Source organism: Melospiza melodia, chromosome 1 (genome assembly GCF_035770615.1).
Source record: "Melospiza melodia melodia isolate bMelMel2 chromosome 1, bMelMel2.pri, whole genome shotgun sequence".
NCBI classification, from domain to species: domain Eukaryota; kingdom Metazoa; phylum Chordata; class Aves; order Passeriformes; family Passerellidae; genus Melospiza; species Melospiza melodia.
The window spans coordinates 68,437,763-68,460,135 of record NC_086194.1 but is presented as its reverse complement, the minus strand read 5'-3'; positions in this window follow the sequence as shown (position 1 = coordinate 68,460,135).

Sequence of the window (22,373 nt, the reverse complement as noted above, 5' to 3'; positions counted from 1 at the left end):
GTTTCAATTTTAATTTCCGTGCACTTTTTCAAAACTTGTCAGCTCAAATGCCCATCAACATCTTTTAGTCATCTGTAAGTCAGTATTCATATAAAATGTGCTTCAAATCCAAAGAATTTCAAATTTGCACTCCAAGCTTCTATGCCTAGATTTATGATTTCCTACACATATTAGATGAAAGGAAGGCCTTTTTTACTGTGGGAGTGCTGGAACACTGGAACAGGTTGCCCAGAGAAGTTGTGGGTGTCCCATCCCTGAAAGTATTCAAGGTCACCCTGGACGGGGCTTGGAGCAGCAACAAAGGAGAAGCTTGATGGTAGAGAAACAAAGTTGGACTATAGAAGAAACTCGGATTGAAGTATAGGATCAAGTTTTCTCTCAGCTCTTGGGGTAAATTCAAAGTTGTACAAAATGACATTTATCTGTGCTATTCACTACTGTAACAGAAAGTTTCATGAAAACTGTACAGAAGATAGTAAATTTTAAAAGAGATAAGAATTACAGCATAAAATCCATGGGATAGGTTACAACATGAGACACTCTCTAAGAGAAAATCTCTGTGTTTCAGCACTTCATCGGGGTAAGATTTCATGAAGTGCCAAAGAAGGCGGCAAAATATCATTCGGGACATTATTTACTGGAATTCAGCCTGGCCATTAGTAGGAACTGCCTTTGAACATATCATGTAGATATACCACACACACTTTCCCTTCACTGAAAAATTACTGTTTACAACAAATAAGCAATTGACGATCAAAATTGATTGAAAGCATCTTAAACATGTCAAGTATTTCATTGTAGATGATCTGTGATCCAAATGCTTCTTCCACCTTCGAGAGGGACAGAAGAATTCTTCCATATCATGATGGTTTAAAATTGTATCAACCAATGTTTTCTGCTGAAAAGATATCATCTATTTTTTTCTATTTTTGGAAGAAAATATTCCTAGACATACAACAGGTGAGAACTAAGTAATTTTAAAGAAACAAATGAAATGAAAATATTCTGTAAATAGAATGAAATGAAAAGCTGTGTTTTAAATAGGAGCTAAATATTAAACAGAATTTTTGTACCAGGCATTTGAATTACTGCACCAGCTCTTTTGCCCATCAAGAGAGGCATTTAGCATTTCAGTCTTTTCCAAGGTGTTCATGATCTGCTATGCTGATCTCTGTGTGTGCCTAGGTGTGTGTGGAGGGGGGGGCATATGAAGGGGAGTGTGTATGTTTGCTTTACAATTGTTGTGGCAGATTCATGCCTCAGCTCCACATTTTGTTTTAAAAAGGTCACACCGAGTGGATATGAAGTTTACTATCAACAAGAGATCGATTCCCAAATCATCCATTTGACTCTCCCTTATAAATCATGTGCTTTGTTGCATATTTTATCAAATATACTTTCAAGCCAGATGGAGGAAGGAGGATGTGGGAATCCCTCCACCATCTTGCAACTTTTATGTAAGTAGGTTTTCAAGAAAATCATCATTTCTCTTTTAAATATGTCTGGAACAGGCATGATGGTAGTGTCAACCTGTTGGAGTTTTTGTTGCTGGAAGAAGTTGTACAAAAGGATTGGTTTTTACATTGACCAGTTACTGAATCAAGCGCAGGAATACATTGGAAATTTAGCTGGGGGTTCCTTTTCCCAGCAGACTACTTCTAGAACGAGCTTGTACACTGAAGCTGACTCTTTTGCTCTCTTTTTGTTTCTTTCCTATTTTCTTGGCTTCTTTGCCACTATCTAGACAATTTTGGAACTTTGTTCCCAACTAAAATGGTTTCAATAGTCTGATTGTGATCATACATTTTTACAAGGAATTTTTAAAATCTTTCCTCGAGTCCAGAAAGTCAAGGACTTAGATCTTTTTCTTCCCTTATCAATATTGCCATGAAATTGATAAATAAAGACCAACTCTTTATTTTTGTTTTTAACCCACGTAGATAATTCCCATCCATTAATCCATTTTGTGGACCAATAGCTGCCATTCTGATGGAAGCTGTCACTTCTTAACAATAGGCATTCTGTGACTATGTTGACAGCACTTTGGGTGAAGATCCTAACTGGTCTTAGATATACATAGGGAGAAATTTGCTCAGCCAGTGTCAGTCTTAAGCATGCGTATCAGAAGATCTTTCTAGAGCTGGGAATTTTCCCATGAAAGGGATTCAGTTAGGGAAGAGACACTTGTGCCAGAGTTTTACATTCTTCTTGAACACTGCTTAAGGAACTTAGATGCCATGTCCATTTGGATCTCTGTATGCACAGAACTTTGTCATGCCAGTGCTTTGAAATGCATCTTGAAGAGAATTCACTAGCACAGAATGAAAGAGAGTGGAAGGGGTTGGTGGGGCTAACCAGGCCCAACCCCCCTGCCTAAACCAGGATACCTAGAGCCTCTTGCCCAGGATTCTATCTGGGTGTACTTTTAATGTCTTCAAAGATCCAGGCTCCACAATCTTTCTGGGCAGTCTGTGCCGTGGTTCAGTCACCCTGACAGTAAAGAAACATTTACTGATGTTCAAAGGCAATCTCCTGTATTTCAGTGTGTGCCCACTGCCTCTTGTCTTTTCCCTCAGCATCACTGAAAAGACACTGATTCCCTCCCCTTTGCACTATTGCTTCCATATGTATGTGTGATGCCATGTAGAGGTATGTCAAAAACCTCCCTGAAGCCCAGGCAGATAATATTCCCTTCATCTACCAGTCAAGTTGATTCATCAGAGGAGTTTAAAGTGATGTTCAGCATGAAATTCCCCTGAAAAATCATGCTAACTACATTATTTGGTCATCTGTCATGTGCCTGGCAAGGATTTCCAGGAAGAGCTGCTTCATCAACTTCCTGGGGATAAAAAAGAGGCTGGCTGGTTTGTACTATGGCGAGTCCTCTTAATTGCCTTTTTTGAAGATGGGTGTCATTTGCTAACATCCACTCTTTAGCCTCTCTTGTCGTCTACATCTTAGCAAAACGCTTTTCCACTATGTCTGGCTAGGAAAAACTGTGCCAGCACAGAAAACATCTCCCATCGTGTTCTAGAAGTTGCACGGATGTCTGCCAAGTGTTTGGCAGGAAGAAAAGAAAAGTTGTCCAAAACAGCTTCCAATCGAATGTTCCTGTGATTGGAAAAGTCAGGAGAGTGCAAAGGTACTGTTTTCTATCAGTTGGCAAGGTGCGCACACAATCCCAGTGTTGTACAGCTTGCTTCTTCACCTTCCCGAAGCTGCCGCTCTCGCCGGCTGCCGGAGCCCAAGAAGCGGCTTCTTCGCGCAAAGACGATTGTGCCGCTCACAGTGCTCTCCTTAGCGCGGCTTCTGCCGAAAGACGCCCGGCAGCGGCTCTTACCTCCGGAGAGCATCCTACCTTCGTCTTTAGCTCCTCTTCTCATCTACACCTCGGCAAAAAGCTTTTCCACTATGTCTGGCTAGGAAAAACTGTGCCAGCACAGAAAACATCTCCCATCGTGTTCTAGAAGTTGCACGGATGTCTGCCAAGTGTTTGGCAGGAAGAAAAGAAAAGTTGTCCAAAACAGCTTCCAATCGAATGTTCCTGTGATTGGAAAAGTCAGGAGAGTGCAAAGGTACTGTTTTCTATCAGTTGGCAAGGTGCGCACACAATCCCAGTGTTGTACAGCTTGCTTCTTCACCTTCCCGAAGCTGCCGCTCTCGCCGGCTGCCGGAGCCCAAGAAGCGGCTTCTTCGCGCAAAGACGATTGTGCCGCTCACAGTGCTCTCCTTAGCGCGGCTTCTGCCGAAAGACGCCCGGCAGCGGCTCTTACCTCCGGAGAGCATCCTACCTTCGTCTTTCGCGTCTTTTGTAGTCTACATCTTAGCAAAACGCTTTTCCACTATGTCTGGCTAGGAAAAACTGTGCCAGCACAGAAAACATCTCCCATCGTGTTCTAGAAGTTGCACGGATGTCTGCCAAGTGTTTGGCAGGAAGAAAAGAAAAGTTGTCCAAAACAGCTTCCAATCGAATGTTCCTGTGATTGGAAAAGTCAGGAGAGTGCAAAGGTACTGTTTTCTATCAGTTGGCAAGGTGCGCACACAATCCCAGTGTTGTACAGCTTGCTTCTTCACCTTCCCGAAGCTGCCGCTCTCGCCGGCTGCCGGAGCCCAAGAAGCGGCTTCTTCGCGCAAAGACGATTGTGCCGCTCACAGTGCTCTCCTTAGCGCGGCTTCTGCCGAAAGACGCCCGGCAGCGGCTCTTACCTCCGGAGAGCATCCTACCTTCGTCTTTCGCGTCTTTTGTAGTCTACATCTTAGCAAAACGCTTTTCCACTATGTCTGGCTAGGAAAAACTGTGCCAGCACAGAAAACATCTCCCATCGTGTTCTAGAAGTTGCACGGATGTCTGCCAAGTGTTTGGCAGGAAGAAAAGAAAAGTTGTCCAAAACAGCTTCCAATCGAATGTTCCTGTGATTGGAAAAGTCAGGAGAGTGCAAAGGTACTGTTTTCTATCAGTTGGCAAGGTGCGCACACAATCCCAGTGTTGTACAGCTTGCTTCTTCACCTTCCCGAAGCTGCCGCTCTCGCCGGCTGCCGGAGCCCAAGAAGCGGCTTCTTCGCGCAAAGACGATTGTGCCGCTCACAGTGCTCTCCTTAGCGCGGCTTCTGCCGAAAGACGCCCGGCAGCGGCTCTTACCTCCGGAGAGCATCCTACCTTCGTCTTTCGCGTCTTTTGTAGTCTACATCTTAGCAAAACGCTTTTCCACTATGTCTGGCTAGGAAAAACTGTGCCAGCACAGAAAACATCTCCCATCGTGTTCTAGAAGTTGCACGGATGTCTGCCAAGTGTTTGGCAGGAAGAAAAGAAAAGTTGTCCAAAACAGCTTCCAATCGAATGTTCCTGTGATTGGAAAAGTCAGGAGAGTGCAAAGGTACTGTTTTCTATCAGTTGGCAAGGTGCGCACACAATCCCAGTGTTGTACAGCTTGCTTCTTCACCTTCCCGAAGCTGCCGCTCTCGCCGGCTGCCGGAGCCCAAGAAGCGGCTTCTTCGCGCAAAGACGATTGTGCCGCTCACAGTGCTCTCCTTAGCGCGGCTTCTGCCGAAAGACGCCCGGCAGCGGCTCTTACCTCCGGAGAGCATCCTACCTTCGTCTTTCTCGTCTTTTGTAGTCTACATCTTAGCAAAACGCTTTTCCACTATGTCTGGCTAGGAAAAACTGTGCCAGCACAGAAAACATCTCCCATCGTGTTCTAGAAGTTGCACGGATGTCTGCCAAGTGTTTGGCAGGAAGAAAAGAAAAGTTGTCCAAAACAGCTTCCAATCGAATGTTCCTGTGATTGGAAAAGTCAGGAGAGTGCAAAGGTACTGTTTTCTATCAGTTGGCAAGGTGCGCACACAATCCCAGTGTTGTACAGCTTGCTTCTTCACCTTCCCGAAGCTGCCGCTCTCGCCGGCTGCCGGAGCCCAAGAAGCGGCTTCTTCGCGCAAAGACGATTGTGCCGCTCACAGTGCTCTCCTTAGCGCGGCTTCTGCCGAAAGACGCCCGGCAGCGGCTCTTACCTCCGGAGAGCATCCTACCTTCGTCTTTCGCGTCTTTTGTAGTCTACATCTTAGCAAAACGCTTTTCCACTATGTCTGGCTAGGAAAAACTGTGCCAGCACAGAAAACATCTCCCATCGTGTTCTAGAAGTTGCACGGATGTCTGCCAAGTGTTTGGCAGGAAGAAAAGAAAAGTTGTCCAAAACAGCTTCCAATCGAATGTTCCTGTGATTGGAAAAGTCAGGAGAGTGCAAAGGTACTGTTTTCTATCAGTTGGCAAGGTGCGCACACAATCCCAGTGTTGTACAGCTTGCTTCTTCACCTTCCCGAAGCTGCCGCTCTCGCCGGCTGCCGGAGCCCAAGAAGCGGCTTCTTCGCGCAAAGACGATTGTGCCGCTCACAGTGCTCTCCTTAGCGCGGCTTCTGCCGAAAGACGCCCGGCAGCGGCTCTTACCTCCGGAGAGCATCCTACCTTCGTCTTTCGCGTCTTTTGTAGTCTACATCTTAGCAAAACGCTTTTCCACTATGTCTGGCTAGGAAAAACTGTGCCAGCACAGAAAACATCTCCCATCGTGTTCTAGAAGTTGCACGGATGTCTGCCAAGTGTTTGGCAGGAAGAAAAGAAAAGTTGTCCAAAACAGCTTCCAATCGAATGTTCCTGTGATTGGAAAAGTCAGGAGAGTGCAAAGGTACTGTTTTCTATCAGTTGGCAAGGTGCGCACACAATCCCAGTGTTGTACAGCTTGCTTCTTCACCTTCCCGAAGCTGCCGCTCTCGCCGGCTGCCGGAGCCCAAGAAGCGGCTTCTTCGCGCAAAGACGATTGTGCCGCTCACAGTGCTCTCCTTAGCGCGGCTTCTGCCGAAAGACGCCCGGCAGCGGCTCTTACCTCCGGAGAGCATCCTACCTTCGTCTTTCTCGTCTTTTGTAGTCTACATCTTAGCAAAACGCTTTTCCACTATGTCTGGCTAGGAAAAACTGTGCCAGCACAGAAAACATCTCCCATCGTGTTCTAGAAGTTGCACGGATGTCTGCCAAGTGTTTGGCAGGAAGAAAAGAAAAGTTGTCCAAAAAAGCTTCCAATCGAATGTTCCTGTGATTGGAAAAGTCAGGAGAGTGCAAAGGTACTGTTTTCTATCAATTGGCAAGGTGCGCACACAATCCCAGTGTTGTACAGCTTGCTTCTTCACCTTCCCGAAGCTGCCGCTCTCGCCGGCTGCCGGAGCCCAAGAAGCGGCTTCTTCGCGCAAAGACGATTGTGCCGCTCACAGTGCTCTCCTTAGCGCGGCTTCTGCCGAAAGACGCCCGGCAGCGGCTCTTACCTCCTGAGAGTGGCAGCTTCGGGAAGGTGAAGAAGCAAGCTGTACAACACTGGGATTGTGTGCGCACCTTGCCAACTGATAGAAAACAGTACCTTTGCACTCTCCTGACTTTTCCAATCACAGGAACATTCGATTGGAAGCTGTTTTGGACAACTTTTCTTTTCTTCCTGCCAAACACTTGGCAGACATCCGTGCAACTTCTAGAAAACGATGGGAGATGTTTTCTGTGCTGGCACGGGTTTTCCTAGCCAGACATAGTGGAAAAGCGTTTTGCTAAGATGTAGACTACAAAAGACGCGAAAGACGAAGGTAGGATGCTCTCCGGAGGTAAGAGCCGCTGCCGGGCGTCTTTCGGCAGAAGCCGCGCTAAGGAGAGCACTGTGAGCGGCACAATCGTCTTTGCGCGAAGAAGCCGCTTCTTGGGCTCCGGCAGCCGGCGAGAGCGGCAGCTTCGGGAAGGTGAAGAAGCAAGCTGTACAACACTGGGATTGTGTGCGCACCTTGCCAACTGATAGAAAACAGTACCTTTGCACTCTCCTGACTTTTCCAATCACAGGAACATTCGATTGGAAGCTGTTTTGGACAACTTTTCTTTTCTTCCTGCCAAACACTTGGCAGACATCCGTGCAACTTCTAGAACACGATGGGAGATGTTTTCTGTGCTGGCACAGTTTTTCCTAGCCAGACATAGTGGAAAAGCGTTTTGCTAAGATGTAGACTACAAAAGACGCGAAAGACGAAGGTAGGATGCTCTCCGGAGGTAAGAGCCGCTGCCGGGCGTCTTTCGGCAGAAGCCGCGCTAAGGAGAGCACTGTGAGCGGCACAATCGTCTTTGCGCGAAGAAGCCGCTTCTTGGGCTCCGGCAGCCGGCGAGAGCGGCAGCTTCGGGAAGGTGAAGAAGCAAGCTGTACAACACTGGGATTGTGTGCGCACCTTGCCAACTGATAGAAAACAGTACCTTTGCACTCTCCTGACTTTTCCAATCACAGGAACATTCGATTGGAAGCTGTTTTGGACAACTTTTCTTTTCTTCCTGCCAAACACTTGGCAGACATCCGTGCAACTTCTAGAACACGATGGGAGATGTTTTCTGTGCTGGCACAGTTTTTACTAGCCAGACATAGTGGAAAAGCGTTTTGCTAAGATGTAGACTACAAAAGACGCGAAAGACGAAGGTAGGATGCTCTCCGGAGGTAAGAGCCGCTGCCGGGCGTCTTTCGGCAGAAGCCGCGCTAAGGAGAGCACTGTGAGCGGCACAATCGTCTTTGCGCGAAGAAGCCGCTTCTTGGGCTCCGGCAGCCGGCGAGAGCGGCAGCTTCGGGAAGGTGAAGAAGCAAGCTGTACAACACTGGGATTGTGTGCGCACCTTGCCAACTGATAGAAAACAGTACCTTTGCACTCTCCTGACTTTTCCAATCACAGGAACATTCGATTGGAAGCTGTTTTGGACAACTTTTCTTTTCTTCCTGCCAAACACTTGGCAGACATCCGTGCAACTTCTAGAACACGATGGGAGATGTTTTCTGTGCTGGCACAGTTTTTCCTAGCCAGACATAGTGGAAAAGCGTTTTGCTAAGATGTAGACTACAAAAGACGCGAAAGACGAAGGTAGGATGCTCTCCGGAGGTAAGAGCCGCTGCCGGGCGTCTTTCGGCAGAAGCCGCGCTAAGGAGAGCACTGTGAGCGGCACAATCGTCTTTGCGCGAAGAAGCCGCTTCTTGGGCTCCGGCAGCCGGCGAGAGCGGCAGCTTCGGGAAGGTGAAGAAGCAAGCTGTACAACACTGGGATTGTGTGCGCACCTTGCCAACTGATAGAAAACAGTACCTTTGCACTCTCCTGACTTTTCCAATCACAGGAACATTCGATTGGAAGCTGTTTTGGACAACTTTTCTTTTCTTCCTGCCAAACACTTGGCAGACATCCGTGCAACTTCTAGAACACGATGGGAGATGTTTTCTGTGCTGGCACAGTTTTTCCTAGCCAGACATAGTGGAAAAGCGTTTTGCTAAGATGTAGACTACAAAAGACGAGAAAGACGAAGGTAGGATGCTCTCCGGAGGTAAGAGCCGCTGCCGGGCGTCTTTCGGCAGAAGCCGCGCTAAGGAGAGCACTGTGAGCGGCACAATCGTCTTTGCGCGAAGAAGCCGCTTCTTGGGCTCCGGCAGCCGGCGAGAGCGGCAGCTTCGGGAAGGTGAAGAAGCAAGCTGTACAACACTGGGATTGTGTGCGCACCTTGCCAACTGATAGAAAACAGTACCTTTGCACTCTCCTGACTTTTCCAATCACAGGAACATTCGATTGGAAGCTGTTTTGGACAACTTTTCTTTTCTTCCTGCCAAACACTTGGCAGACATCCGTGCAACTTCTAGAACACGATGGGAGATGTTTTCTGTGCTGGCACAGTTTTTCCTAGCCAGACATAGTGGAAAAGCGTTTTGCTAAGATGTAGACTACAAAAGACGCGAAAGACGAAGGTAGGATGCTCTCCGGAGGTAAGAGCCGCTGCCGGGCGTCTTTCGGCAGAAGCCGCGCTAAGGAGAGCACTGTGAGCGGCACAATCGTCTTTGCGCGAAGAAGCCGCTTCTTGGGCTCCGGCAGCCGGCGAGAGCGGCAGCTTCGGGAAGGTGAAGAAGCAAGCTGTACAACACTGGGATTGTGTGCGCACCTTGCCAACTGATAGAAAACAGTACCTTTGCACTCTCCTGACTTTTCCAATCACAGGAACATTCGATTGGAAGCTGTTTTGGACAACTTTTCTTTTCTTCCTGCCAAACACTTGGCAGACATCCGTGCAACTTCTAGAACACGATGGGAGATGTTTTCTGTGCTGGCACAGTTTTTCCTAGCCAGACATAGTGGAAAAGCGTTTTGCTAAGATGTAGACGACAAGAGAGGCTAAAGAGTGGATGTTAGCAAATGACACCCATCTTCAAAAAAGGCAATTAAGAGGACTCGCCATAGTACAAACCAGCCAGCCTCTTTTTTATCCCCAGGAAGTTGATGAAGCAGCTCTTCCTGGAAATCCTTGCCAGGCACATGACAGATGACCAAATAATGTAGTTAGCATGATTTTTCAGGGGAATTTCATGCTGAACATCACTTTAAACTCCTCTGATGAATCAACTTGACTGGTAGATGAAGGGAATATTATCTGCCTGGGCTTCAGGGAGGTTTTTGACATACCTCTACATGGCATCACACATACATATGGAAGCAATAGTGCAAAGGGGAGGGAATCAGTGTCTTTTCAGTGATGCTGAGGGAAAAGACAAGAGGCAGTGGGCACACACTGAAATACAGGAGATTGCCTTTGAACATCAGTAAATGTTTCTTTACTGTCAGGGTGACTGAACCACGGCACAGACTGCCCAGAAAGATTGTGGAGCCTGGATCTTTGAAGACATTAAAAGTACACCCAGATAGAATCCTGGGCAAGAGGCTCTAGGTATCCTGGTTTAGGCAGGGGGGTTGGGCCTGGTTAGCCCCACCAACCCCTTCCACTCTCTTTCATTCTGTGCTAGTGAATTCTCTTCAAGATGCATTTCAAAGCACTGGCATGACAAAGTTCTGTGCAGACAGAGATCCAAATGGACATGGCATCTAAGTTCCTTAAGCAGTGTTCAAGAAGAATGTAAAACTCTGGCACAAGTGTCTCTTCCCTAACTGAATCCCTTTCATGGGAAAATTCCCAGCTCTAGAAAGATCTTCTGATACGCATGCTTAAGACTGACACTGGCTGAGCAAATTTCTCCCTATGTATATCTAAGACCAGTTAGGATCTTCACCCAAAGTGCTGTCAACATAGTCACAGAATGCCTATTGTTAAGAAGTGACAGCTTCCATCAGAATGGCAGCTATTGGTCCACAAAATGGATTAATGGATGGGAATTATCTACGTGGGTTAAAAACAAAAATAAAGAGTTGGTCTTTATTTATCAATTTCATGGCAATATTGATAAGGGAAGAAAAAGATCTAAGTCCTTGACTTTCTGGACTCGAGGAAAGATTTTAAAAATTCCTTGTAAAAATGTATGATCACAATCAGACTATTGAAACCATTTTAGTTGGGAACAAAGTTCCAAAATTGTCTAGATAGTGGCAAAGAAGCCAAGAAAATAGGAAAGAAACAAAAAGAGAGCAAAAGAGTCAGCTTCAGTGTACAAGCTCGTTCTAGAAGTAGTCTGCTGGGAAAAGGAACCCCCAGCTAAATTTCCAATGTATTCCTGCGCTTGATTCAGTAACTGGTCAATGTAAAAACCAATCCTTTTGTACAACTTCTTCCAGCAACAAAAACTCCAACAGGTTGACACTACCATCATGCCTGTTCCAGACATATTTAAAAGAGAAATGATGATTTTCTTGAAAACCTACTTACATAAAAGTTGCAAGATGGTGGAGGGATTCCCACATCCTCCTTCCTCCATCTGGCTTGAAAGTATATTTGATAAAATATGCAACAAAGCACATGATTTATAAGGGAGAGTCAAATGGATGATTTGGGAATCGATCTCTTGTTGATAGTAAACTTCATATCCACTCGGTGTGACCTTTTTAAAACAAAATGTGGAGCTGAGGCATGAATCTGCCACAACAATTGTAAAGCAAACATACACACTCCCCTTCATATGCCCCCCCCTCCACACACACCTAGGCACACACAGAGATCAGCATAGCAGATCATGAACACCTTGGAAAAGACTGAAATGCTAAATGCCTCTCTTGATGGGCAAAAGAGCTGGTGCAGTAATTCAAATGCCTGGTACAAAAATTCTGTTTAATATTTAGCTCCTATTTAAAACACAGCTTTTCATTTCATTCTATTTACAGAATATTTTCATTTCATTTGTTTCTTTAAAATTACTTAGTTCTCACCTGTTGTATGTCTAGGAATATTTTCTTCCAAAAATAGAAAAAAATAGATGATATCTTTTCAGCAGAAAACATTGGTTGATACAATTTTAAACCATCATGATATGGAAGAATTCTTCTGTCCCTCTCGAAGGTGGAAGAAGCATTTGGATCACAGATCATCTACAATGAAATACTTGACATGTTTAAGATGCTTTCAATCAATTTTGATCGTCAATTGCTTATTTGTTGTAAACAGTAATTTTTCAGTGAAGGGAAAGTGTGTGTGGTATATCTACATGATATGTTCAAAGGCAGTTCCTACTAATGGCCAGGCTGAATTCCAGTAAATAATGTCCCGAATGATATTTTGCCGCCTTCTTTGGCACTTCATGAAATCTTACCCTGATGAAGTGCTGAAACACAGAGATTTTCTCTTAGAGAGTGTCTCATGTTGTAACCTATCCCATGGATTTTATGCTGTAATTCTTATCTCTTTTAAAATTTACTATCTTCTGTACAGTTTTCATGAAACTTTCTGTTACAGTAGTGAATAGCACAGATAAATGTCATTTTGTACAACTTTGAATTTACCCCAAGAGCTGAGAGAAAACTTGATCCTATACTTCAATCCGAGTTTCTTCTATAGTCCAACTTTGTTTCTCTACCATCAAGCTTCTCCTTTGTTGCTGCTCCAAGCCCCGTCCAAGGTGACCTTGAATACTTTCAGGGATGGGACACCCACAACTTCTCTGGGCAACCTGTTCCAGTGTTCCAGCACTCCCACAGTAAAAAAGGCCTTCCTTTCATCTAATATGTGTAGGAAATCATAAATCTAGGCATAGAAGCTTGGAGTGCAAATTTGAAATTCTTTGGATTTGAAGCACATTTTATATGAATACTGACTTACAGATGACTAAAAGATGTTGATGGGCATTTGAGCTGACAAGTTTTGAAAAAGTGCACGGAAATTAAAATTGAAACCACTAAAATTAAAAACTCCTTGCCATTTTCTTTTTCCTCTCCTATTCAAAATTGCATATGTCAGATATCAGTGCTTCATGCAAACCTCTCAGATGCTCTCAGAGAAAAAGCTTTTCTTTCAGACTAAGTTGCGGTTGACGTAGAACACTAGCAGGAGTGAAAGATTTTCTGGGCATCGGGGCAGCCCGTTCTCCTTGGATTTGTGTGCAGAATGCATTTTATCCAAACTGGAAAATAGATCCCAGCTCTGTTCTATTCATCATCCTTACTTCATCAGGCCAGAAGATTCTGTGAAAAGTAGCCTGTGGACCTTGAAGACAGCGCATGTGAACCAGATGAGAGGTGATAGAGAAGTTGAGGGAGAGAAGAAAGAGCATGAGGCTGAAACCAGAAAGTATTTCTCCACGTGATCATGGAAGATTGCAGGAGCCACTTGGTACTATCAAACCAGCCCAACTTGGCACTTGTGCCACCTTGGGTCTGGGAGCCATGTTGCATATCGTGCATTTTAAGGAGCCAGCTGGCCACACCCAGCCATATGCCCCCAAACACAAACCAAGGCCCTTTTCTCTGGCAAACAAAACTCAGCTGCCCTGCTTCTGGATGGCAGATTGCAGGAACCACTTGGTACTATCAAACCAGCCCAACTTGGCACTGGTGCCACCATGGGTCTGGTCACCATCCTGCCTATTGTAGCTTTTCAGGAGCCAGCCGGTCACTCTCAGCCATAGGCCCCCAAACACAAACCTCGGCCCGTTTCCCTGGCAAACAAAAGTAAGCTGCCCCGCTTCTGCATGGCAGATTGCAGGAGCTACTTAGTACTATCAAATCAGCCCGACTTGGCACAGGTGCCACCTTGGATCTGGGAACCATCCTGTGTATCGTGGATTTTCAGGGGCCAGCCGGCCACTCTCAGCCATATGCCCCCAAAAACAAACCACGGACCTTTTCTCTGGCAAACAAAAATCAGCTGCCCCACTTCTGGATGGCAGATTGCAGGAGCCACTTGGGACTATCACACCAGCACAACATGGCACTGCTGCCACCTTGGATCTGGGAACAATCCTGCGTATCGTACATATTCAGGAACCAGCCGAACACTCCCAGCCACAGGCCCCCAAACACAAACAACGGCCCTTTTCTCTGGCAAACAAAACTCAACTGCCCCTCTTCTGGATGGCAAATTGCAGGACGCACTTGGTACTACAAAAAGAGCCCGACTTGGCAGTGGTGCCACCTTGGCTCTGGGAACCATCCTGCGTATCGAGCATTTTAAGGAGCCAGCCGGCAATTCCCAGCCGTATGCCCCAAAAAGAAACCATGGACCTTTTCTCTGGCAAAAAAAACTCAGCTGTCCCGCTTCTGGATGGCAGATTGCAGGAGTTACTTTGAACCATACAACCAGCCTTACTTGGCACTGGTGCCACCTTGGATCTGGGAACCATCCTGCCTATTGTTGATTTTCAGGGGCCAGCCGGCCACTCTCAGCCATAGGCCCCCAAACACAAACCACAGCCCTTTTCTCTAGCAAACAAAATTCAACTGCCCCGCTTCTGGATGGCAAATTGCAGGAGCCACTGGGTACTACAAAAACAGCCTGACTTGGCACTGGTGCCACCTTGGATCTGGGAACCATGCGGCGTATCGTGCATTTTAAGGAGCCAGGTGGCCACTCCCAGCCATATGCCCCCAAACACAACCCACGGCCCTTTTCTCTGGCAAACAAAACTCAGCTGCCCCGCTTCTGGATGGCAGATTGCAGGAGACACTTGGTACTATCAAACCAGCCCGACTTGGCACTGGTGCCACCTTGGGTCTGGGAACCATCCTGCGTATTGTGGATTGTCAGGAGACAGCCAACCACTCTCGGCCACAGAGCCCAATCAAAAACAAAGGTCCGTTTCCCTGGCAAAAAAAACTCAGCTGCCCCGCTTCTGGATGGGAGATTGCAGGAGGCACTTGACACTGTCAAACGAGCCCCACTTGGCACTGGTGCCACCTTGGGTCTGGGAACCATGCTGCGTATCGTGGATTTTCAGGAGCCAGCCGGCCACTGCCAGCCATAGGCCCCCAAACACAAACCACAGCCTTTTTCTCTGGCAAACAAAACTCAGCTGCCCCGCTTCTGGATGGCAGATTGCAGGAGCCACTTGGTACTATCAAACCAGCCCGACTTGGCACTGGTGCCACCTTGGGTCTGGGAACCATCCTGCCTATCGTGGATTTTAAGGAGCCAGCCGGCTACTCCCAGCCACAGGCCCCCAACAAAAACCACGGCCCTTTTTTCTCGCAAACAAAACTTAGCTGCCTCACTTCTGGATGGCAGATTGCAGGAGCCACTTGGTGTAATCAAACCAGCCCGACTTGGCACTGGTGCCACCTTGGGTCTGGGAACCATCCTGCGTATCGTGGATTCTAAGGAGCCAGCCGGCCACTCCTAGCCACAGGCCCCCAAACAAAATCAACGGCGCTGTTCCCTGGAAAACAAAACACGCCTGCCAACTTTTTGATGGAGTTTGCAGGAGCCACTTGGTACTATCAAACCAGCCCGACTTGGCACTGGTGCCACCTTGGGTCTGGGAACCATCCTGCGTATCGTGGATTCTAAGGAGCCAGCCGGCCACTCCTAGCCACAGGCCCCCAAACAAAAACCTAGGCCTATTTCTCTGGCAAACAAAAGTAAGCTGCCCTGCTTCTGGATGGCAGATTGCAGGAGACACTTGGTACTATCAAACCAGCCCAACTTGGCACTGGTGCCACCTTGGATCTGGGAACCATGCTCTGTATCGTGGATATTCAGGGGCCAGCCGGCCACTCTCAGCCATATGTCCCCAAACAGAAACCTCGGCCCGTTTCTCTGGCAAACAAAACTCAACTGCCCCTCTTCTGGATGGCAAATTGCAGGATGAACTTGATACTAAAACCGCAGGCCGACTTGGTAGTGGTGACACCTTGGGCCTGGGAACCATCATGCGTATCGAGCATTTTAAGGAGCCAGCCGGCCACTCCCAGCAATATGCCCCCAAAAACAATCCACGGAATTTTCCTCTGGCAAACAAAAATCAGCTGCCTCGCTTCTGGATGGCAGATTGCAGGAGCCACTTTGCACCATCAAACCAGCCCGACTTGGCACTGGTGCCACATTGCATCTGGGAACCATGCTGCCTAGCGTGGATTTTCAGGAGCCAGCCGGCCACTCTCAGCTATATGCCCCCAAACAAAACCCACGGCCCGTTTCCCTGGCAAACAAAATTAAGCTGCCCCGCTTCTGGATGGCAGATTGCAGGACGCACTTGGTACTATCAAACCAGCAAAACTTGGCACTGGTGCCACCTTGGGTCTGGGAACCATCCTGCGTATCGTGGGTTCAAAGGAGCCAGCCGGTCACTCCCAGCCACAGGCCCCCAAATACAAACAATGTCGCTTTTCCCTGGAAAACAAAACTCGCCTGCCAACTTTTTGATGGCAGATTGCAGGACCCACTTGGTACTATCAAACCAGCCCAACTTGGCACTGGTGCCACCATGGGTCTGGTAACCATCCTGCCTATCGTAGCTTTCCAGGAGCCAGCCGGACACTCCCAGCCATAGGTCCCCAGTCACAAACCTCGGCCCGTTTCCCTGGCAAACAAAAGTAAGCTACCCCGCTTCTGGATGGCAGATTGCAGGAGCCACTTGGTACTATCAAAGCAGCCCAACTTGGCACTGGTGCCACCTTGGGTCTGGGAACCATGCTGCGTAACACAGATTCTAAGGCGCCAGTCGGCCACTACGAGCCACAAGCCCCCAAACACAAACAACGGCGCTATTCTCTGGCAAACAAAACTCAACTGCCCCTCTTCTGGATGGCAAATTGCAGGACGCACTTGGTACTATAAAAACAGCCCGACTTGGCACTGGTGCCCCCTTGGGTCTGGGAACCATCCTGCGTATCGATCTTTTTAATGAGACAGCCGGCCACTCCCAGCCATATGCCCCCAAACACAACCCACGGCCCTTTCCTCTGGCAAACAAAACTCAACTGCACCGCTTCTGGATGGCAGATTGCAGGAGCCACTTGGTACTATCAAACCAGCCCGACTTGGCACTGGTGCCACCTTGGGTCTGGGAACCATCCTGCGTATTGTAGGTTGTCAGGAGCCAGCCGAACACTCTCGGCCACAGACCCCAATTAAAAACAACGGCCCGTTTCACAGGCAAACAAAACTCAGCTGCCCCGCTTCTGGATGGGAGATTGCAGGAGCCACTGGGTACTATAAAACCAGCCCTACTTGGCACTGATGCCACCTTGGGTCTGGGAACCATGCTGTGTATCATGGATTTTCAGGAGCCAGCCGGCCACTGCCAGCCACAGGCCCCGAAACACAAACAAGAGCCTTTTTGTCTGGCAAACAAAATTCAGCTGCCCCGCTTCTGGATGGCAGATTGCAGGAACCACTTGGTACTAACAAACCAGCCCGACTTGGCACTGGTGCCACCTTGGGTCTGGGAACCATCCTGCGTATCGTGGATTCTAAGGAGCCAGCCGGCCACTCCCAGCCACAGGCCCCAAAACACACACAACGGCGCTTTTCCCTGGAAAACAAAACTCGCCTGCCAACTTTTTGATGGCAGATTGCAGGAGCCACTTGGTACTATCAAACCAGCCCAACTTGGCACTGGTGCCACCATGGGTCTGGTCACCATCCTGCCTATCGTAGCTTTTCAGGAGCCAGCCGGTCACTCCCAGCCATAGGCCCCCAGACACAAACCTCGGCCTGTTTCCCTGGCACACAAAAGTAAGCTACCGCACTTCTGGATGGCAGATTGCAGGAGCCACTTTGCACCATCAAACCAGCCCGACTTGGCACTGGTGCCACCTCTGGTCTGGGAACCATGCTGCGTATCGTGGATTCTAAGGAGCCAGCCGGTCACTCCCAGCCATAGGCCCCCAAAAAAAACCTCGGTCCGTTTCCCTGGCAAACAAAAGTAAGCTTCCCCGCTTCTGGATGGCAGATTGCAGGAGCCACTTGGTACTATCAAACCAGCCCGACTTGGCACTAGTGCCACCTTGGGTCTGGGAACCATCCTGCGTATCGTGTGTTCTAAGGAGCCAGCCGGCCACTCCCACCCACAGTCCCCCAAACACAAACAACGGCGCTTTTCCCTGGAAAACAAAACTCGCCTGCCAACTTTTTGATGGCAGATTGCAGGAGCCACTTGGTACTATCAAACCAGCCCAACTTGGCACTGGTGCCACCATGGATCTGGTCACCATCCTGCCTATCGTAGCTTTTCAGGAGCCAGCCGGTCACTCCTAGCCCTAGGCCCCCAGTCATAAACCTCGGCCCGTTTCCCTGGCACACAAAGGTAAGCTACCCCGCTTCAGAATGGCAGATTGCAGGAACCACTTGGCACCATCAAACCAGCCCGACGTGGCACTGGTGCCACCTTGGGTCTGGGAACCATCCTGCGTATCGTGTGTTCTAAGGAGCCAGCCGGCCACTCCCAGCCACAGTCCCCCAAACACAAACAACGGCGCTTTTCCCTGGAAAACAAAACTCGCCTGCCAACTTTTTGATGGCAGATTGCAGGAGCCACTTGGTACTATCAAACCAGCCCAACTTGGCACTGGTGCCACCATGGGTCTGGTCACCATCCTGCCTATCGTAGCTTTTCAGGAGCCAGGCGGTCACTCCCAGCCATAGGCCCCCAGACACAAACCTCGGCCCGTTTCCCTGGCAAACAAAAGTAAGCTGCCCCGCTTCTGCATGGCACATTGCAGGTGCTATTTAGTACTATCAAACCAGCCCGACCTGGCACTGGTGCCACCTCAGGTCTGGGAACCATCCTGCCCATCGTGGATTTTCAGGGGCCAGACGGCCACTATCAGCCATATGCCCCCAAAAACAAACCACGGCCCTTTTCTCTGGTAAACAAAACTCAACTGCCCCTCTTCTGGATGGCAAATTTTAGGACGCACTTTGTACTACGAAAACCGCCCGACTTGGCACTGGTGCCACCTTGGGTCAGGGAACCATCCTGCCTATCGTAGCTTTTTAAGGAGCCAGCAGGCCACGCCCAGCCATATACCCCCAAAAACAAACCACGGACCATTTCTCTTGGAAACAAAAATCCGCTGCCCCGCGTCAGGATGGCAGATTGCAGGAGCCACTTTGCACCATCAAACCACCCCGACTTGGCACTGGTGCCATCTTGGATCTGGGAACCATCCTGCCTATCGTAGCTTTTCAGGAGCCAGCCGGTTACTCCCAACCATAGGCCCCCAGACAGAAAGCTCTGCCCGTTTCCCTGGCAAACAAAAGTAAGCTACCCCGCTTCTGGATGGCAGATTGCAGGAGCCACTTGGTACTATCAAACCAGCCCAACTTGACACTGGTGCCACTTTGGGTCTGGGAACCATCCTGCGTAACGTAGATTCTAAGGCGCCAGGCGGCCACTCCCAGCCACAGGCCCCCAAATACAAACAACGGCGCTTTTCCCTGGAAAACAAAACTCGCCTGCAAGCTTTTTGATGGCAGATTGCAGGAGCCACTTGGTACTATCAAACCAGCCCAACTTGGCACTGGTGCCACCATGGGTCTGGTCACCATCCTGCCTATCGTAGCTTTTCAGGAGCCAGCCGGTCACTCCCAGCCATAGGCCCCCAGACACAAACCTCGGCCCGTTTCCCTGGCAAACAAAACTAAGTTATCCCGCATGTGGATGGCAGATTGCAGGAGCCACTTTGCACCATCAAACCAGCAAAACTTGGCACTGGTGCCACCTCTGGTCTGGGAACCATCCTCCGTATCGTGGATTCTAAGGAGCCAGCCGGCCACTCCCAGCCACAGGCCCCCAAACAAAAACAACGGCGCTTTTCCCTGGATAACAAACTCGCGTGCCAACTTTTTGATGGCAGATTGCAGGAGCCACTTGGTACTATCAAATCAGCCCAACTTGGCACTGGTGCCACCTTGGGTCTGGTCACCATCCTGCCTATCATAGCTTTTCAGGAGCCAGCCGGTCACTCCCAGCCATAGGCCCCCAGACACAAAGCTCGGCCCGTTTCCCTGGCAAACAAAATTAAGCTACCCCGCTTCTGGATGGCAGATTGCAGGAGTCACTTTGCACCATCAAACTAGCCCGACTTGGCACTGGTGCAACGTCTGGTCTGGGAACCATCCTGCGTATCGTGGATTCTAAGGAGCCAGCCGGCCACTCCCAGCCACAGGCCCCCAAACAAAAACAACGGCGCTTTTCCCTGGAAAACAAAACTCGCCTGCCAACTTTTTGATGGCAGATTACAGGAGCCACTTGGTACTATCAAACCAGCCCAACTTGGCACTGGTGCCACCATGGGTCTGGTCACCATCCTGCCTATCGTAGATTTTCAGGAGCCTGCCGGTCACTCCCAGCCATAGGCCCCCAGACACAAACCTCGGCCCGTTTCCCTAGCAAACAAAAGTAAGCTGCCCCGCTTCTGGATGGCAGATTGCAGGACGCACTTGGTAGTATCAAACCAGACCGACTTGTCACTGGTGCCACCTCTGGTCTGGGAACCATCCTGCGTATCGTTGATTCTAATTAGCCAGCCGGCCACTCCCATCCACAGGCCCCCAAACACAAACAACGGCGCTTTTCCCTGGAAAACAAAACTCGCCTGCCAAATTTTTGATGGCAGATTGCAGGAGCCACTTGGTACTATCAAATCAGCCCAACTTGGCACTGGTGCCACCATGGGTCTGGTCACCATCCTGCCTATCGTAGCTTTTCAGGAGCCAGCCGGTCACCCCCAGCCACAGGCCCCGAGACAAAAACCTCGGCCCGTTTCCCTGGCAAAAAAAAGTAAGCTACCCAGCTTCTGGATGGCAGATTGCAGGACGCACTTGGTAGTATCAAACCAGCCCAACTTGGCACTGGTGCCACCTCACGTCTGGGAACCATCCTGCGTATCGTGGATTCTAAGCAGCCAGCCAGCCACTCCGTGCCACAGGCACCCAAACACAAACAACGGCGCTTTTCCCTGGAAAACAAAACTCGCCTGCCAACTTTTTGATGGCGGATTGCAGGAGCCACTTGGTACTATCAAACCAGCCCAACTTGGCACTGGTGCCACCATGGATATGGTCACCATCCTGCCTATCGTAGCTTTTCAGGACCTAGCAGGTCACTCCCAGCCATAGGCGCCCAGACACAAAGCTTGGCCCGTTTCCCTGGCAAACAAAAGTAAGCTGCCCCGCTTCTGGATGGCAGATTGCAGGAACCACTTGGTACTATAAAACCAGCCCGACTTGGCACTGGTGCCACGTCAGGTCTGGGAACCATCCTGCGTATCGTGGATTCTAAGGAGCCAGCCGGCCACTCCCTGCCACAGGCACCCAAACACAAACAACGGCGCTTTTCCCTGGAAAACAAAACTCGCCTGCCAAATTTTGAGGGCAGATTGCAGGAGCCACTTGGTACTATCAAACCAGCCCAACTTGGCACTGGTGCCACCATGGGTCTGGTCACCATCCTGCCTATCGTAGCTTTTCAGGAGCCAGCCGGTCACTCCCAGCCATAGGCCCCCAGAGAAAAACCTCGGCCCGTTTCCCTGGCAAACAAAAGTAAGCTACCCCGCTTCTGGATGGCAGATTGCAGGACGCACTTGGTAGTATCAAACCAGCCCGACTTGTCACTGGTGTCACCTCTGGTCTGGGAACCATCCTGCGTATCGTGGATTCTAAGCAGCCAGCCGGCCACTCCCAGCCACAGGCCCCCAAACACAAACAACGGCGCTTTTCCCTGGAAAACAAAACTCACCTGCCAAATTTTTGATGGCAGATTGCAGGAGCCACTTGGTACTATCAAACGAGCCCAACTTGGCACTGGTGCCACCATGGGTCTGGTCACCATCCTGCCTATCGTAGCTTTTCAGGAGCCAGCCGGTCACCCCCAGCCATATACCCCGAGACAAAAAGCTCGGCCCGTTTCCCTGGCAAAAAAAAGTAAGCTACCCCGCTTCTGGATGGCAGATTGCAGGACGCACTTGGGAGTATCAAACCAGCCCAACTTGGCAGTGGTGCCACCTCAGGTCTGGGAACCATCCTGCGTATCGTGGATTCTAAGGAGCCAGCCGGCCACTCCCAGCCATAGGCCCCCAAACAAAAACAACGGCACTTTTCCCTGGAAAACAAAACTTGCCTGCCAACTTTTTGATGGCAGATTGCAGGAGCCACTTGGTACTATCAAACCAGCCCAACTTGGCACTCGTGCCACCTCTGGTCTGGGAACCATGCTGAGTATCGTGGATTCTAAGGAGCCAGCCGGCCACTCCCAACCACAGGCCCCCAAACACAAACAACGGCGCTTTTCCCTGGAAAACAAAACTCGCCTGCCAAGTTTTTGATGGCAGATTGCAGGAGCCACTTGGTACTATCAAATCAGCCCAACTTGGCACTGGTGCCACCATGGGTCTGGTCACCATCCTGCCTATCGTAGCTTTTCAGGAGCCAGCCGGTCACCCCCAGCCACAGGCCCCGAGACAAAAACCTCGGCCCGTTTCCCTGGCAAAAAAAAGTAAGCTACCCAGCTTCTGGATGGCAGATTGCAGGACGCACTTGGTAGTATCAAACCAGCCCAACTTGGCACTGGTGCCACCTCACGTCTGGGAACCATCCTGCGTATCGTGGATTCTAAGCAGCCAGCCAGCCACTCCGTGCCACAGGCACCCAAACACAAACAACGGCGCTTTTCCCTGGAAAACAAAACTCGCCT